A 17,278-nucleotide genomic window follows, 5' to 3' on the forward strand; every position below is an offset into this window, starting at 1 on the left:
AGGGGAGAGGGAGTGGGAAAGGGGAGGGTTGCGGGTGGGAGGGACATTATGGGGAAGCCATTGTAATCCATAAGCTGTACTTTGGAAATTTATATTCATTAAATAAAAGTTTAAAAAAAAAACAAAAATTATTTATTTGAAAGGCAGGGTTACAGAGAGGGAGAGGCAGAGGCAGAGACAGAGAGAGAGAGAGAGAGGTCTTCTATCCATTGGCTCACTCCTCAAATGTCCACAATAGCCAGGGCTGGGCCAGAGCAAAGCCAGGAGCCAGGAGCTTCTTTTGGGTCTCCCACGTTGCCGGGGCCCAAGCACTTGGGTCATCTTTCATTGCTTTCCCAAGCACATTAGCAGGGATCTGGATCGGAAGTGGAGCAGCTGGGACTCAAACCGGCGCCCATATGGGATGCTTCAGGCAGTGAATTAAATTACTATGCCACAGTGCCAGCCCTAGTCTTTTTTTATGTTGTTCCCCAGGCCTGGGTGCCCAGTCTTCTCTAATCTTCTGATTACGAAGCATCTTACTCTTTCCACAGTGACCCAGCATATACAACTGCCTGATGAGGTTTGCCAGGTAGAGGTGCAAGTGTGTTCATGGAACTTGGTAAGGTAGGAAGGCAGGGTAGGAATATGAAAGTTTCATAATCACCATATGCAGTAATGGGCACGCAGGCACAAATAGGTTATATGGGGGTCTTCAAGAAGTTCATGGAAAATGTGTATTCTGAAAAAACTATACATGGATCTCAAGAAAAATTTTGCAGCAAAATAAGTTTATCTTTTTCATTTCATTTTCCACGAACTTTGAACTGTCCTTGTACTCATGAAATCCTTGTGGGCCAGCACTGTGGTGTAATGGGTAAAGCAGCTGCCTGCGACACTGGCATCCCATATGGGCATAGGTTGGAGTCCCAGCTGCTCCACTTCTGATCCAGCTCTCTGCTGTGGCCTGGGAAAGCAGCAGAAGATGTCTCAAATCCTTGGGCCCCTGCACCTGCGTGGGAGACCCAGAAGAAGCTCCTGGCTCCTGGATTCAGATTGGCCCAGCTCTGGCTGTTGCAGCCATTTGGGGAGTGAACCAGTAGATGGAAGATATTCTCTCCCTTGCTTAGTATATACTAAGTTGATCTTCTGTATATGAAGGTAATTGAAAATGAAACTCAATGAAGGGCGGGATGGGAGAGGGAGTGGGAGAGGGGAGGGCCACAGGAGGGAGGGAGGTTGGGGTGGGGGAAGGCCACAATAATACAAAAGTTGCACTTTGTAAATTAACATTTATTAAATAAAAAGATATTCTCTCTCTCTCTCTCAATCTACCTTTCAAAATAAATAAAAGAAATTTTTTTTTAAAAAAAGAAATCCTTGGACAAGGGAAGGTGGGAGAAGAACTTGAGCAGTTTGGCCAGTTTGAGATTTGCAGAGGAGGAGAAGATGGCGTGAGGAGAACAGCACTCTCCCTCTTAGCACAGCTGAGCTCCAGAGAACATGACCAAGTATAACTGTCTAGGCTCAGGGCCAGGTAAAGATGACTGCTTCTTTTCTGTCGCTCCCCCTCTTCATGGAGGAACGACACTAAGCCCTGCCTAGGCTTCATATCCGAGTCACGGCACCATTATGTCGCTCCCCGTCTTCATGGGGGAACGACACTAAGCCCTGCCTAGGCTTCATATCCGAGTCACGGCACCATTATGTCGCTCCCCCTCTTCGTGGAGGAACGACACAGGACCCTGCGCTGTTCTTTCGTCTGCTCGGCCCTCCCCGGGTTTGCTGCTGGTTCTTCCCGGGTTGGCTACTATCCCTTCCACCTCCGTGGAAGGGCAGTTCCCCCTGGCCGCATTCCCCACTTCCGCAGGGGAGCGGCACACCGCCGGCCGGCTCTCTCGGGGGCTGCACGGGTTCCCTTAGATGTTCCCCATAGATGTTCCTGGTGCATGTTGTCTCTCTCCTCCTTTATAGTCCTCCTCCGCCAATCCTAACTCGGCTGCCCACACGCCGAGTACGCTGCTCTCCTCCAATCAGTAGCGAGTCCTACAGTTTATTAGTTGAACTGGAGGCAGCTGTGTAGAAGCTGTTTCCCTTCTCAGCGCCATATTGTGGGAAAGCAGATGCATAGAATAAGTCTTAATTCCAGTAACTCAGTCTAGTCCGGTTTGCTCCCCACACTTTTCCAAACGTTCAGAGGACAAGAACCTGGCATGGGGTCACAGGAAGGTGGGCACATGCAGAAAGTGGCAGATGAGCCAGAAGCTAGCTCTTAACAGAGTAGCTGGAAAGATCGTTGTGAGCGGTAACGGGAGGGAGGCAGACCAATCCCAGATGTAGTCAGTCATCCCTACCCTAGTCAGCTGCCACCCCAACATCTTCTTTTTTAAGATTCATTTATTTGTTTGAAAGGCAGAATTACAGGGAGGCAGAGGCAGAGGCAGAGAGAGAGAGAGAGAGAGAGAGAGAGAAGGTCTTCCATCTGCTGGTTCACTCCCCAATTGGCCGCAATGGCTGGAGCTGCGCCGACCCGAAGCCAGGAGCCAGGAGCTTCTTCCGGGTCTCCCACATGGGTGCAGGGGCCCAAGGACTTGGGCCATCTTCTACTGCTTTCCCAGGCCATAGCAGAGAGCTGGATCAGAAGTAGGGCAGCCGGGACTTGAACTGGTGCCCATATGGGATGCCGGCATTGAAGGCGGCAGCTTTACCTGCTACACCACAGTGCCAGCCTCCAACATCTTCTGATATCACTGCCTGTCTCTGAGCCTGGCTCCCTGTAGACCCCTCAAAAGGCATTTGGTTGAAAGAGAGCAACAGAAAAACAACCACCAAGGCTCTGCCCCAACTCAGGGCAAGAAGGAAAATGTGACCCCTGTGGCTTGGGGTTGCCCTTGGCTTGAGGATCTGGGCCATTAAGGTAGCACAGGCTCTTTCCTCTTTTGAAAGTGTTTAGATAAGGAGAAGCACAAAAGAGTGTCCCTGATTAGCTTTGTTTATTTGCTGTAGCTCTCCCAGCCTCCCCCAAAGCAGCACATTCCACCTGCCCCACATGAAGGAGCCCAAGCTCATTCTGGCCGGCTCAGCAGGAAGGGAAGCTCCAGACAGGCCAGGACAGAACAATGCATGGCTTGTTTATCTGACAGAGGAGGGGAAAAGAGGCTTGGTCACCATGGAAGGACACAGAGGTCCACCCCCACTCCACTGTTGGCTGGGGGATCTTGCTGCCAGGTTATCAGGAAACCCTTCATTATTATAGATGAAACCAAGGGGGGAAATATATGGAAATGTGTGTATGTATATGTGTATATATAAATATATATGTGTATATAAATATATATACACATATACATATATCCAGATTATAGCTTTCCTGGAAGGATGAGAAGGCCACTGTCCTGAAAATTCTCGTTACAATGATATATAGAAAGCTATAATCTGGATCATCTGAAAGCTGGGCACTTTCTGGAGAAAGGGCTTTTGGTACCCAGTTTTGTATCTTCCCCTCCCCACTCCTCTTCTCCATTCCCCTTCTCTCTCCTTCCCTCTGAACAACCAGAGCAAGTTCTTCCATGTAAATCTACTAGATCCCCCAGCCCACAAGCTACTGCATGATCCATCCCTTGGTGAAAAGTAGTTAAGGGGCCAGCCCTGTGGTATAGTGGGTAAAGCCACTGCACACAAAGTCAGCATCCCATATGGGTGCTGGTTCAAGTCCCAGCTGCTCCACTTCTCATCCAGCTTCCTGCTAATGCACCTGAGAAAGCAGCAGGAGATGGCCAAAGTGCTAGTGCTTGGGCCCTGCCAGCCCCGTGGGAGACTGGATTAAGCTCCTGGCTCCTGTCTTCGGCATGGCCCAATCATGGCCACTGAGGCAATTTGGGGAGTGAAACAGTGGATAGAAGATCTCTGTCTCTCCCCCTCTTTGTCTCTCCCCTTCTCTAACTCTGACTTTTAAATAAATAAATGTCGCTCCCCGTCTTCATGGAGGAACGACACAGGACCCTGCGCTGTTCTTTCGTCTGCTCGGCCCTCCCCGGGTTTGCTGCTGGTTCTTCCCGGGTTGGCTACCGTCCCTTCCACCTCCGTGGAAGGGCGGTTCCCCCTGCCACATTCCCCACTTCCGCGGGGGAGCGGCACACCGCATGCCGGCTCTCTCGGGGGCTGCACAGGTGTTCCCTCAGATGTTCCCCTTAGATGTTCCTGGTGCATGTTGTCTCTCTCCTCCTTTATAGTCCTCCTCTGCCAATCCCAACTCGGCTGCCCACACGCCGAGTACGCTGCTCTCCTCCAATCAGGAGCAAGTCCTACAGTTTAGTGGCTGAACTGGAGGCAGCTGTGTAGAAGCTGTTTTCTCCTCTCCCAGCGCCATATTGTGGGAGAGCAGATGCATAGAATAAGTCTTAATTCCAGTAACAGTCTAGTCTGAGTTGCTCCCCACAGATCCCCCTTTCTTTTTATTTTTTGGCGTTGATACGCGCCTGTCTTCGGTGCCCCGCGGCACACACTCTGCTCTGCTTGCTAGAGTTGCCCACAGGTGCTTACAAGTCCTATCAATCAGGCAAACTGAATCCGGGTCCTCTCTTCGCCATGTTGTGAGGAGGTTTTTAGGCGCTGATGCGTGCCTGTGTTCGGTGCCCCGCAGCGCATGCTCTACTCTGCTAGAACTGCCTGCAGGTGCTTACAAGCCCTATCAGGCAAACCGAATCCAAGCCTTCTCATTGCCATATTGTGGGGAGACTTATTGGTGTTGATAACGTGCCTGTCTTCGGTGACCTGCGGCACATAAGCTGCTAGCCGCCTGCAGGTGCTCATCGCCTCACTAATCAGGCAGACCGAATCCAAGCTCTCTCATTGCCATGTTGTGGGGAGGCCTTTCTATTTCTCTATTTCTCTATCTCCGGGCATTCCTATTTCTCCCATTTTACCTCTATCTTCCAGCATTCCTATTTCTCTCATTTTACTTCTAAACTTCTGTTTCTCTTATCCCTGCGGCTTCCCGGTGCCCGCCCCGAGGCTGCTTCTCGGCACCTCGCCCCGCGGCAGCTTCAGGGCTCTGCGTGGCTTCCCGGCGCCTCGCCCTGCCGGCGGGCTCCCGGCTCTGCACGGCTCGGCTTCGCGCGCATGCTCCGCGGTCTCCACGCACTTCGCGCCCGCACCACGGCCTCGCGCCAGCTCCGCGTTCCCTATCTATTCACGCCCCGCACGCTCTCTCTGCACGCGGCGGCTTCCGCGAATGTTTCCGCCACCACCGGCATTCAGTCCAAGTTCCCCGGACTAACCTGGCGAATTCCAACCTGGCGGCCCACGTCTCTGCTTCTGGTTCCAGATCTTCACCTCTTGCTCCCCGGGCTGACTTGAAGAATCCCAAGCTGGCTTGCGTTTCCGCCTCGGCCTGCCCCCGCGGCTACATCCTCCCTAACATATTTTTCTCTACCCGGTATGTTTCCCTAAGTTTTCTTCCAACAATATTCCTCCCTCATTTCTCCTGGCTTCTCCCCACAGTCCGTATCCGAGTCTGTTTGTTCTAGCTTTCACTTTCGCTTTCGACCTTAGAGATTTCTCCCAGCTTCCCCCCGTAGTCCGTATCTGAGTCTATGCCTACGCTTTCAATAGCTTCTTCCGGCACCTTTTTCGTCCGGCTTTTCCCTAGGCTGTTTGCTAGTCTCTCTCTCCGATATTTTCCACTTCTTCCCGTTTCTTCCCTCCTAAGTTTCCTATCTGAGTCACGGCACCATTATGTCGCTCCCCGTCTTCATGGAGGAACGACACAGGACCCTGCGCTGTTCTTTCGTCTGCTCGGCCCTCCCCGGGTTTGCTGCTGGTTCTTCCCGGGTTGGCTACCGTCCCTTCCACCTCCGTGGAAGGGCGGTTCCCCCTGCCACATTCCCCACTTCCGCGGGGGAGCGGCACACCGCATGCCGGCTCTCTCGGGGGCTGCACAGGTGTTCCCTCAGATGTTCCCCTTAGATGTTCCTGGTGCATGTTGTCTCTCTCCTCCTTTATAGTCCTCCTCTGCCAATCCCAACTCGGCTGCCCACACGCCGAGTACGCTGCTCTCCTCCAATCAGGAGCAAGTCCTACAGTTTAGTGGCTGAACTGGAGGCAGCTGTGTAGAAGCTGTTTCCTCCTCTCCCAGCGCCATATTGTGGGAGAGCAGATGCATAGAATAAGTCTTAATTCCAGTAACAGTCTAGTCCGAGTTGCTCCCCACAAATAAATATTTTTTTTTAAAAAAATGGAAGCTCAAGGTACTTAAGGTACAGACTAAGAAGGGAGAGAATACTAGGGTGGAAATAAGGAGTCCCCCAAGTGCTGCATTGTAGGAGTGCTTTTTTTTTTTTTAAAGGTAGGGCTAGGTCATTAAATTTGCCCTCTGTTTCCATTTCTCCATTTCCACACTGGAATCTTTAAAACATGGAGACATTTGTTTTTCCAAAGGAGGTTGGAAAGGAGTAACTATATAGATGACTTGCAAGAGCTTTGCAAATAACAGGGGCCAGGTAATGCAGTACTCCGAATTCTCTTTCAAAGTTAACTAGGGAGTAATTCCTAGTTTTTTCTACATATACCCATAAAACATACCCTATCAGAGTGTCTCTTGTTGAGACACTAAAGATAAGGAGGTGGATGGTGCATATTCTACAGCTTCTAGGCATAAGGGGAGCAAGTCAAGAATCCGAATAACAAAAATGGCACTTTTTGCTCTCGCCTGTATGTACAAAAGCTGAAGATGCAACACCAGAGGGCTGAAGAAGACTTCAGAGGAACATACTGGAAAAGGACAGCAAGTTCACAGAGCACCATCTGACTCAACAGATGGCCCTAAAGCTTTTGCCATGATGCCCAATTTCCTAAGCCAACACCCAAAATGATAAAGAAAGCAGAGGATGTTTGTCCTCAGCTCTGGTTTCTATCAGTAATATTTATAGCATCCCTTGGGAAGGAGGCTGCAGGAATAATACAAGGTTTCCTTTCTTCCTCCTATAAGTCTATTATCTCCTTCAGCTTAAATTCCATATTGGACGTGCCACTTTTCAGGGGTCTGATGGACCGCACAAAAGTTTTCCCCAGAGGCAAGTCTCACACCGTCAGAACTACTTCTGGCCACTCCCCAAGTCATCTATGTTACTCAAAGCATGGAGCCCTAAGAAAACAGCCAACAGAGATGGCCCTAATGGAAATAACAGCATCTATACATTCTGCTTTGGGCAAACCTGACAAGGAGGAGAGGCCAACACTCGGCAAAGCTGGTGTGATGGGAGCAAAGGTGTACAGTGGTGGGAGACATGGTTGGGCAAGTGCACAGGCAGATCAAGAAATTTTCCAAAGCCAAGGTAAGCAGTTTGAATTTTATTCTCAGTTCAATAGGAAGCAACTTGTTAAGCAGGGGACTAACATGATTTAAGTTTTATAAAGATCTCCCTTGGTTGATGGATTGGGGAAGGACAAGAATAGAAGCCAGAGAATCAGTTAAAAAGGCTCTTGTAGGAAAGACATAAGGGTGGTTTGTTCTAAGGAGGTAGCAGTAGGGATAGGGAAAAGAGGTTTAATTAGAGGTATATGGAAGAGAGAGAGCTAACAGCATTTGCTGATGAACTGAATGTGAAAAATAAGGAGAAGAGAATAAGCCATGACACGTGGGTCATTTGGCATCTATACCTTCTTAGCACAGCATTCATTCCTGAAACTGAGTCATCAGTAGCTCTAAAAAAAATCCATTGGCAGTCTTCACCATTTTTTTATCCAAGCATTTATGGAGTTTCTATCTACATTTAAGGCACTTGAAGAGATACTATAGAACACGCCAAAATGAGGATATAATCCCTGTGCTCAAGGAATTTACAGTGTGCTTCACAGTACAAGAAAAAAAAACCTTAGATAACCACTAAATGGGACAAAATGTCTTAATCATCAGAAAGCAAATGGTAACAGAATGAGAGTTAAGGAGTACGGGGGCTGGCATTGTGGCACAGTGGGTTAAGCTGCTGCTGGCATCCCACATTAGAGCACTGGTTCAAGTCCCGGCTGCTCCATTTCCCAAGCAGCTCCCTGCTAATGTGCCGAGGAAAGCAATAGAAGATGGCTCAAATGCTTGAGCCCCTGCCCCCACATAGGAGACCCAGAATGAATTCCTGGCACCTGGCTTCAGCTTTGCCCAGCCCTGGATGTTGCATCCATTTTGGGGAGTGAACCAGCAGATGGAAGTTATTCTCTCTCTCTCTCTCTCTCTCTCTCTCTCTTTCTCTCTCAGTATGTGTGTGTGTGTGTCCCCTCCTCTCTCTGTTGCTCTACCTTTCAAATAAATATTTTTCAAGAAAAGAGAGAGCACAGCTGGTGGAATAAGGGAAGGCTTCACGGAGCCTCTGAGTGAATTTTGAAAGACAGTACAATTTCTTTTTTTTGACAGGCAGAGTGGACAGTGAGAGAGAGAGACAGAGAGAAAGGTCTTCCTTTTGCCGTTGGTTCACCCTCCAATGGCCGCTGTGGCCAGCGCGCTGTGGCCGGTGCACCGTACTGATCCGAAGGCAGGAGCCAGGTACTTCTCCTGGTCTCCCATGCGGGTGCAGGGCCCAAGCACTTGGGCCATCCTCCACTGCACTCCTGGGCCATAGCAGAGAGCTGGCCTGGAAGGGGGGCAACCGGGACAGAATCCGGCGCTCCGACCGGGACTAGAACCCTGTGTGCCGGCGCCGCTAGGCGGAGGATTAGCCTAGTGAGCCGCGGCGCCGGCCAAAAGAAAGACAGTCCAATTTCAGCTGGAGAAGACTAGAAGAGAGGGCCTTCCAACTTTACGTGAACGAAAGTCAGAAAGGCACAAATGCAATGAAGGAAGAAAGCACAGTTTCTATAAGGCATATATGAAGTAAAACTAGGATGATTCAAGGGCATGCTGGGCCTTAAGCCTTAGGTGAAAGCATTGACTTTACGGAGTCCAACAGGCCAGAGAGAGGCCCTAGGTGTTCCAGAGCACTAGAGCAATATGGTAGAAGCAATATGTAAGCTCAATTATGCAGAGAAAAACTGAAGCATTGAAGGATGCATAAGCTAGTGCAACAGACACTGATGGTACCTCAAAAAGTTTGTGAAAGTGTGTATTACAAAAAAATCTATGCATGGATTTCAAAACTTTTACACCAAAATAAACTTATAATTCCAATTCTAATGAAGGTTTTTAATTTCAGATTTTTTCTCCCAAAACCATTGATCAACATATAATACAGCGCAAAATTTCAACACATATACACAGTGTACACATATACACAGTGTAAGCTGATCAAGCCAGGCCCCTAGCCTTTCCATTCCCTTATCTCTTCTTTGTGTCTGGTGCCTATCAGCTCCTCTCTTCCAGCTCTTCACATAATATATCAGACATCATTGGGAACCACAGTCACCCCATTGTGCTGTGGAACACCAGACTCATTGCTTCTATCTGACTGGGTTTTAGGACCTGTTATTCAACCTCCCTCTATATCCCTTCCTCCCACCTCTCCTAGCCTCTACTCTTCACTATTCTAAGTTCAGACCGAATATTTATCAAACTTCCACATGAGAGAGAACATGTGTGGTATTTGTCTTTCTGTGTCTGGCTTATATCACTTCAAATCGTGATCTCCAGTTCCATCCAGTTTGCTGCAAATGTCAGGATTCCATTCTTTTTTATGGCTGAATAATATTCCATTGTTGATATATACCACAATTGTTTTAATGTATCCTCATATAAATGGTCAAGCTAGAGTAACAGCAGTGGGGATGTGGCAGAAAGGAAGGGGGTGAGAGAAAAATAACAGGATTGGGGCTGGCGCCGCGGCTCACTAGGCTAATCCTCCGCCTAGCGGCGCCGGCACACCGGGTTCTAGTCCCGGTAGGGGCGCCGGATTCTGTCCCGGTTGCCCCTCTTCCAGGCCAGCCCTCTGCTGTGGCCAGGGAGTGCAGTGGAGGATGGCCCAGGTGCTTGGGCCCTGCACCCCATGGGAGACCAGGAAAAGCACCTGGCTCCTGGCTCCTGCCATCGGATCAGCGCGGTGCGCCGGCCGCAGCACGCCGGCCGCGGCGGCCATTGGAGGGTGAACCAACGGCAAAAGGAAGACCTTTCTCTCTGTCTCTCTCTCTCTCACTGTCCACTCTGCCTGTCAAAAAAAAAAAAAAAAAAAAAAAAAAAAAAACAGGATTGGGATGCTAATTAGATATGGAGGAGAGCAGATAACTGAGAAGCACCCAGGAAAGTGGTACTATCACTAGCTTAGTTTCATTTTAGAGATGAGTTTTGTGTGCAGCAAATTGTGCAGATAGATATGTGCAGGGAGTAGCTGGACATCTGGGCTGCAGTGCTAGAAACAGATTAGGGCAGGGTATGGACATGTGATCGCTATCCACAGCAATGAGGCAGTCAAGGCTGAGGCAATGGTTGTAACTGCCCACAGTAAGTGTATGTGAAGGAAAGAGGGTGAATGGAAGATTCCTACGGAACAGCTATAATTCAGGCAGGAAAGGATGAAGAGAAACAAAACAATCAACTGCCATCTTTGATGCCATTGGCAATGTATCTTTTTTTAAGTGTCAGCACAGTTGTGAGAAAATAGACATAACATTGCTGGGTGGAAATGGAAATGGGTACACACTTGCTGAAGGGAATTTTGCTACATGTTATCAGGAGACTGCAAAATGTTCCTACAGTCCTTGCTTTGGGCAAGATATACATATACTTATGTACACACATACATAAAATTGGAATGACACAGAAAATTAGCCTGTTCCCTGCAGAAAGATGACCTACAAATTAGTGAACCACTTCTATCTTTTTTCAGGAATTTGAGGTGAAGTAAATTATGCAAGGATTGAACCCAAGGTTTTTTCCATGCAAATTCCTATTTGTACCCCTCTCCCACAAACAGTGGTGCTCAAGGCTTGTTCTATAGACTTGCATCAGCATCCCCGGGGAACATCTCAGAAATGAAATTCCAGACCCTGTGAATCAGAACCGCTAGGGGTGGGACCCAGCAACTAGAGCTGAGACAAGCCCTCTAGGTGATTCTGATACACCTCAAGTTTGACAGCCATTCCTCTACCATACATTTTGAAACAGATTTTCAAATGGCTTATTCAAAATATAGGCTGCTGCTGGCTCTTGCTGCTTTGATTTATGTGAGGTCTTACCTTCCCAGGCTCAGAGCCTCCCTTCAATGGTCAGTGCTACGTATATAAGAGCGGGTAGCTACTTGAAAAGCACTTGTGTACAAGGGGCAGTGATGCACTTCTTTACAGCGAAGAAGCTTCCAGAACAAAAAAGTGCAATTCCTGAGTCACAGCTGCCTTTATCAGGGGGAAATATGGGCTGGTGAGCAGTGGCCATATAATATACCTCCCCCATGAGGTCTCTTTTCATAAAGGCTTCCATCTGGTTCCACAATATTCTGCATAAGCCCCTGGGGAAATTTCCTGTTCTGATGTATTCACAGTCACAAGCCTCTAGTTTAACAACCTTTTCATTTCCTTGATTTTCCTTTTTTTAAAACAGTTTTATTAAGGCTAAGTTGAAATAAAAATTCTACATGTTTATGGTGTACAATACAATGTTTTGAAATATGTATATATTGTGAAGTGATAAAATCAAACTCATGAACATATCTATCAACTTATATATGAATGCTTATATATTTTCATGGTGAGAACATTTAAGATCTACACATTTAGCAATTTCAAATATATAATATATTATTATTAACTGTGGTCACCATGCTGTACATTAGATCTCCAGGACATATTCATTCTGCAGAACTTAAACTTTGCATCCTTTTCTCTACATCTTCTCAATTGCCCCCCCTAACCCCTGGTAACCATCATTCTACTCTGCTCATTTTTTTAAGATTTCATTTGTTGCAAATGACAGAATTTCCTATGTTTAATGGCTGAAAAGTATTCCCTTGTGTATATATACCACATTTTCCTTATCCATTCATCTGTTGATGGACACTTAAGTTCTTTCTACTTTTTATCTATTGTGACTTATGTTACAATGAACATGGGAGTGCAGACATCTTTTTGACATACTTATTTCATTTGCCTTGGATATATACAAGAGGTCTTCAAAAGTTCATGAGAAATGCATATTATTTTAAAAAAAATTTGCAAGGATTTCAAAAATTTTTACACCAAAGTAAATCTTTTTTATATATATTTTAAATTTATTTAGTAAATACAAATTTCAAAAGTACAGTTTATGGATTACAATGGCTCCCCCCCATAATTTCCCTCCCACTTGCACTCCTCCCATCTTCCGCTCCCTCTCCCATTCCATTCACATCAAGATTCATTTTCAATTCTCTTTATATACAGAAGATTGATTTAGTATATATTAAGTAAAGATTTCATCAGTTTGCACCCACACAGAAACACAAAGTGTAAAATACTGTTTCAGTACTAGTTATAGCATTACTTCACATTGGACAACACATTAAGGACAGATCCCACATGAGAAGTAAGTACACAGTGACTCCTGTTGTTGACGTAACAATTTGACACTCTTGTTTATGGCGTCAGTAATCTCCCTAGGCTCTAGTCATGAGTTGCCAAGGCTATGGAAGCCTTTTGAGTTCGCCGACTTCGATCTTATTCTGACAGGGTCATAGTCAAAGTGGAAGTTCTCTCCTCCCTTCAGAGAAAGGTACCTCCTTCTTTGATGGCCCCATTCTTTCCACTGGGATCTCACTCGCAGAGATCTTTCATTTAGGTCTTCTTCTTTTTTTTTTCCCCAGAGTGTCTTGGCTTTCCATGCCTAAATTACTCTCATGGGCTCTTCAGCCATATCCGAATGCCTTAAGGGCTGATTCTGAGGCCAGGGTGCTATTTAGGACATCTGCCATTCTATGAGTCTGCTGTGTATCCCGCTTCCCATGATGGATCGTCCTCTCCCTTTTTGATTCTATCAGTTAGTATTAGCAGACACTGGTCTTGTTTGTGTGATCCCTTTGACTCTTAGACCTATCAGTGTGATCAATTGTGAACAGAAATTGATCACTTGGACTAGTGAGATGGCATTGGTACATGCCACCTTGATGGGATTGTACTGGAATCCCCTGGCACGTTTCTAACTCCACCATTTGGGGTAAGTCCGATTGAGCATGTCCCAAATTGTACATCTTTTAATTCCATCTTTTGACACAGATTTTGAAGGACTCTTATAGACTCCAAAGTGGAATTGCTGAATCAAGGGGTAGTTCTGTTTTTAATTGAGGGGTATATTTATATTATTTTCCATAATTATTATGCTAAATTTATATTTCCACAAATGGTGCACAATGGTTTCCTTTTCTCTACAACTTCACCAAAGCTTATCTTTTGTCTTTCTGATAGCAATCATTCTAACAAGTGTGAGCTGGTATCTCATTGTAGTTTTGATTTACATTTCCCCAATGATTAGTGATGTTGATTTTTTTTATCACTTAAGAACTGTTACTTATTAATTAGCTCTCTAATATTGGAAAAAAATCTGTGTTTGGGCACATCATGAACAGTCGTTTGTAATTACAGGAATTATGTGGATCCCTTCAGAATATTTATGCCAGCAATTACAGAACAGATAAAGTCTATCACACTTTTCATACTTACATAAATACATTTTGGTTGGACCATTTTCAGTCCCATATCCACAACCAAATATCTTTTGCAGGCAATGTCTGAAGTGGAGACTTCTACAATTATAGTGCTTATGTTCTGGGTCAGTTGTCATGTGTTCAGTTCTTGTATTTTGTTCGGTTCCCTCAGAGAAGTTAGAGATGCAAGTCTTTCTCAAGCAGTTTCATGCTATCTATTTACATACTATTTACATTACATAGTGTTCTTGTGCATAATTGTAACATATCTTTCCTTTCGTTCACTCCTAAGTATATGATTCCTTTCTAAAAAAATATTTTTATTTACTTGAAAGGTAAACGGAGGGGAGAGAGAGAGAAAGAGACAGAGAGAGAGAGAGAGAGATTCATGTTAGTCATTTGCATGTTGTCTTTGGGAAATTTCTATGCAGGTGCTTTATCTATTTTTTAATTGGGTTATTTCATGTCCTTAAATATTTTAGATATTAATTCCTTATCACATGCATGGTTTGCAAATATTTTCTCCTATTCAACGGTTGTCTTTTTACTCTGTTGATTGTTTCCTTTGCTGTGCAAAAGCTTTTTTAGTTGGATGAAGTCCTATTTGTCTATTTTTGTTTTTGTTGCCTGTGCTTTGAGGATCTGATCCAAAAAATCTTGCCAAGCCCAATGTCAAGAACTTTTCACTCTATTTTCTTCTAGTAGTCTTATGTCAAAGTCTTTAACCCATTTTGGGTTGATTTTTATATAGGATGTGAGGTAAGTGTCCAAATTCATTCTTCTGCAAATGACTAACTAGTTTTCCAAAGACTTTGCTCTTACTGTATATTACTTACATCTTTTTAAAAAAATATTATTTATTTAGTTATTTATTTGAAGGAGTTACAGAAAGAGAAGGAGAGACAGAGAGATCTTTCACTCACTGGTTCACTCCTCAAGATGGCCTCAAGGGCCAGGGCTGGGCCAAGCAGAACCCAGGAGCCAGGAAATTCCTCTGGGTCTTCCACATGGGTGGCAGTGGTCCAAGACTCGGGCCATCCTCTGCTGCTTTCCCAGGCCGTTAGCAGAGAGCTGGATCAGGAGTTGGGCAACCAGTATTGAAACTGGTGCCCTTGTGGGATGCTGGCATTGCAGGCATTGGTTTGGTTACTAATAGTCTACAGCCAGAGATATTTACATAAAGGAGGTCATGCTTGAGGTCTGGTCTTAAAGGAAGGGTGGGGATTAATCTACATGAAAGGTACTACTGAAGAAAGAATAGCATGGGAAAATCGGGAATGTGAGGGGGAAATGGTGTCCTGAAGCTAGGAGGTAAGGCTAGAGAGGCAGGCTAGAGCACAACCTGGAGAATGACAGGATCAGACTTGCACTTTGAAAAGATGCATCTGTTGGCATTTTGTGGTGAGAAAAGAGGCAGGTGGATCAGTTAGGAAATGAATACTATAGTCCAAGTGATCTATGATTCAGGGATATAATGTAGGGGAAGGCCTGGAATTGTCTAGTCTAGAAGGTGGAACCCAGTCAGTTTGGGTATGTGATCAGACAGATGTGAGAGGTATAGAAGAGAAGAGTCTAGAGTATCTACCAGATTTTTCACTTTAGAAAATGACTTAGCCTCTCACCAGCTTCAGAAGAGTAGTGGGCAGAATTAATTCAGTTTCGGACAAGCTGATTTTTTTAAAGTGCTTCTTTTTTTTTTTAAATGATATCTGCTTAAGGCACCCTATTCAAATAGTACAAAGGCACATACAATGAAAAAGGAGTATCACACACTCCAATGGAAGCCACCATCAACTCTTTCTTATTTGTTCCTGAGTAGCAGTATGGCATAGTGTTAAAAACATCAACTCTAGAACCAGGCTGTCTACAGTTGAGCTTGCCATTTCTAGCTCTGTGCCTTGAGCTAATTACTGAACATGACTGCCTCACATGCATTATCTTGAAAACAGGAGTCATAAAAATGGAGCACAAAAAAAGCTTACTGTAACACTGTCTGGAATCTTGCAGTTGATGTTTAATAGTATATCTTGGAGATAAGTTTACAATTGCATATACTGTTGCAATGAATTTTGATAAATGCATAGTATTTCCTTGCTCAGTGATTTTACCTATATCTGTCTTCTCTCTCTCAACTAGAGCACAGGGCTACAGCATGAACTACAAGGCTATAGCAGTATCAATGATGCCTACCACATGTTTGACACTCAGAAACATCTATTAAATCAATTAAATTATATCATGAGAATTTTCTACTTAAGAAGAGCTTTGGTGAATTAATTATTTTGGAATGTCTACCTTCTTTTTAACTTTCAAAAGTCATATTAAGAACAATGGTATTGCCAACACTGTGGCGTACTGGGTAAAGCTGCTGCCTGCAGTGCTGGCATCCCACATGGGCGCCAGTTCCAGTCCTGGCTGCTCCTCTTCTGATCCAGCTCTCTGCTATGGCCTGGGAAAGCAGTAGAAGATGGCCCAACTCCTTGGGTCCCTGCACCCATGTGGGAAACCGGGAGGAAGCTCCTGGCTCCTGGCTTCAGATTGGCACAGCTCCGATCATTGTGGCCAATTGGGGAGTGAACCAGCAGATGGAAGACCTCTCTCTCTCTCTCTCTCTCTCTCTCTCTCTGCCTCTCCTTCTCTCTCTCTCTGTGTGTAACTCTTTCAAGTGAACAAATAAATCTTTAAAAGTAAAAAAAAAAAGAACAATGGTATACATTCACTGGATAGATACCCAGTAGAGGTAGGTGCTAATCTAGTTAGTTTCTCATCAGTTACCTATTTAGTACTTGCAAGATCACTGTCACATTGGGATTATTGCTCTGAATTACCATTAAGACAAGACTATAATATGTTTAAAGACTTCCCCAGTATTCCACTGAGTCCGCAGAGCTTACATTTAAAACGTCCAAGTACATTGCTTCATCCACACAATTTCTTTCATTGATTTTTTTCAAACAGGCACGCAGTGTGCTTAATTGAAATGTGAACATTATTTTTCCATAGTTTTGATGTAAAAATGTGATTAACAAAATAAGTAAATATGAATATATCAACATCTCAAGTTTAGTGTCTAATTACAGTTACTATGAGTAATGAGAGCAAGTACCTCTGTGTCCCTGAAGTAAACTTGTGTCATAATACAAAGGGAGATGAGATGCAGCAGGGTGCTGTATTAACATCCATAATGATGCATCTGATGTTCCCAGAATGAATTGTTGTTTGACGGCAAGGGAGAATGACAATAGTAAGAATTATGGCAAAAGTACATAAGGTTAATCAACATATAATTGACTTAAATATGCACGTTTCAGATGTTTTCTTTTATTGGTGTTTATGATTTATTATTTAGAAATACTGTAAGCTAATATACTAGATATATTTCCCTATTAAACATGCCTGAAATGGAAACATGCACACATAAAGTGAATTAATTTTTATGACACATAGTAGATATATCGCTTATAGGAGATTTTCTTCTGCAAACACAATAACCTACACATAATGAGGTATCAACTTCTTCAGTGAGATTTGGTCTAAGACACACACACACATACACTTCAGGAGCAATTTAAAGCTACTGGAAGAAAAGCACTAGATTACAAACTTTTTCAGTACCTCTTAATACATGTATTATTAAACAGAGCACACCTCAAAGAAACAGAAGGAATACAGAATACAAATGACAACATTTTCCTTCTGAGACTGACCCA

The 17,278-nt window shown here is 44.8% G+C and overlaps 1 protein-coding gene and 1 non-coding gene across 5 annotated transcripts in view; one reads left to right on the forward strand and one right to left on the reverse strand.

Annotated features, from left to right (window-relative positions):
• The window catches only part of SHROOM4 (shroom family member 4), a 258,245-nt gene that overhangs the window by 61,304 nt on the left and 179,663 nt on the right, over nt 1-17,278 (reverse strand). The window lies entirely within an intron of this gene.
• LOC127487857 (U6 spliceosomal RNA) lies at nt 10,677-10,779 on the forward strand. The gene has a single exon (XR_007915110.1). It is a non-coding gene; the product is annotated as a U6 spliceosomal RNA (small nuclear RNA).

This window comes from Oryctolagus cuniculus, chromosome X (genome assembly GCF_051225735.1).
Source record: "Oryctolagus cuniculus isolate XC-2025 breed Fujian yellow rabbit chromosome X, ASM5122573v1, whole genome shotgun sequence".
NCBI lineage: Eukaryota > Metazoa > Chordata > Mammalia > Lagomorpha > Leporidae > Oryctolagus > Oryctolagus cuniculus.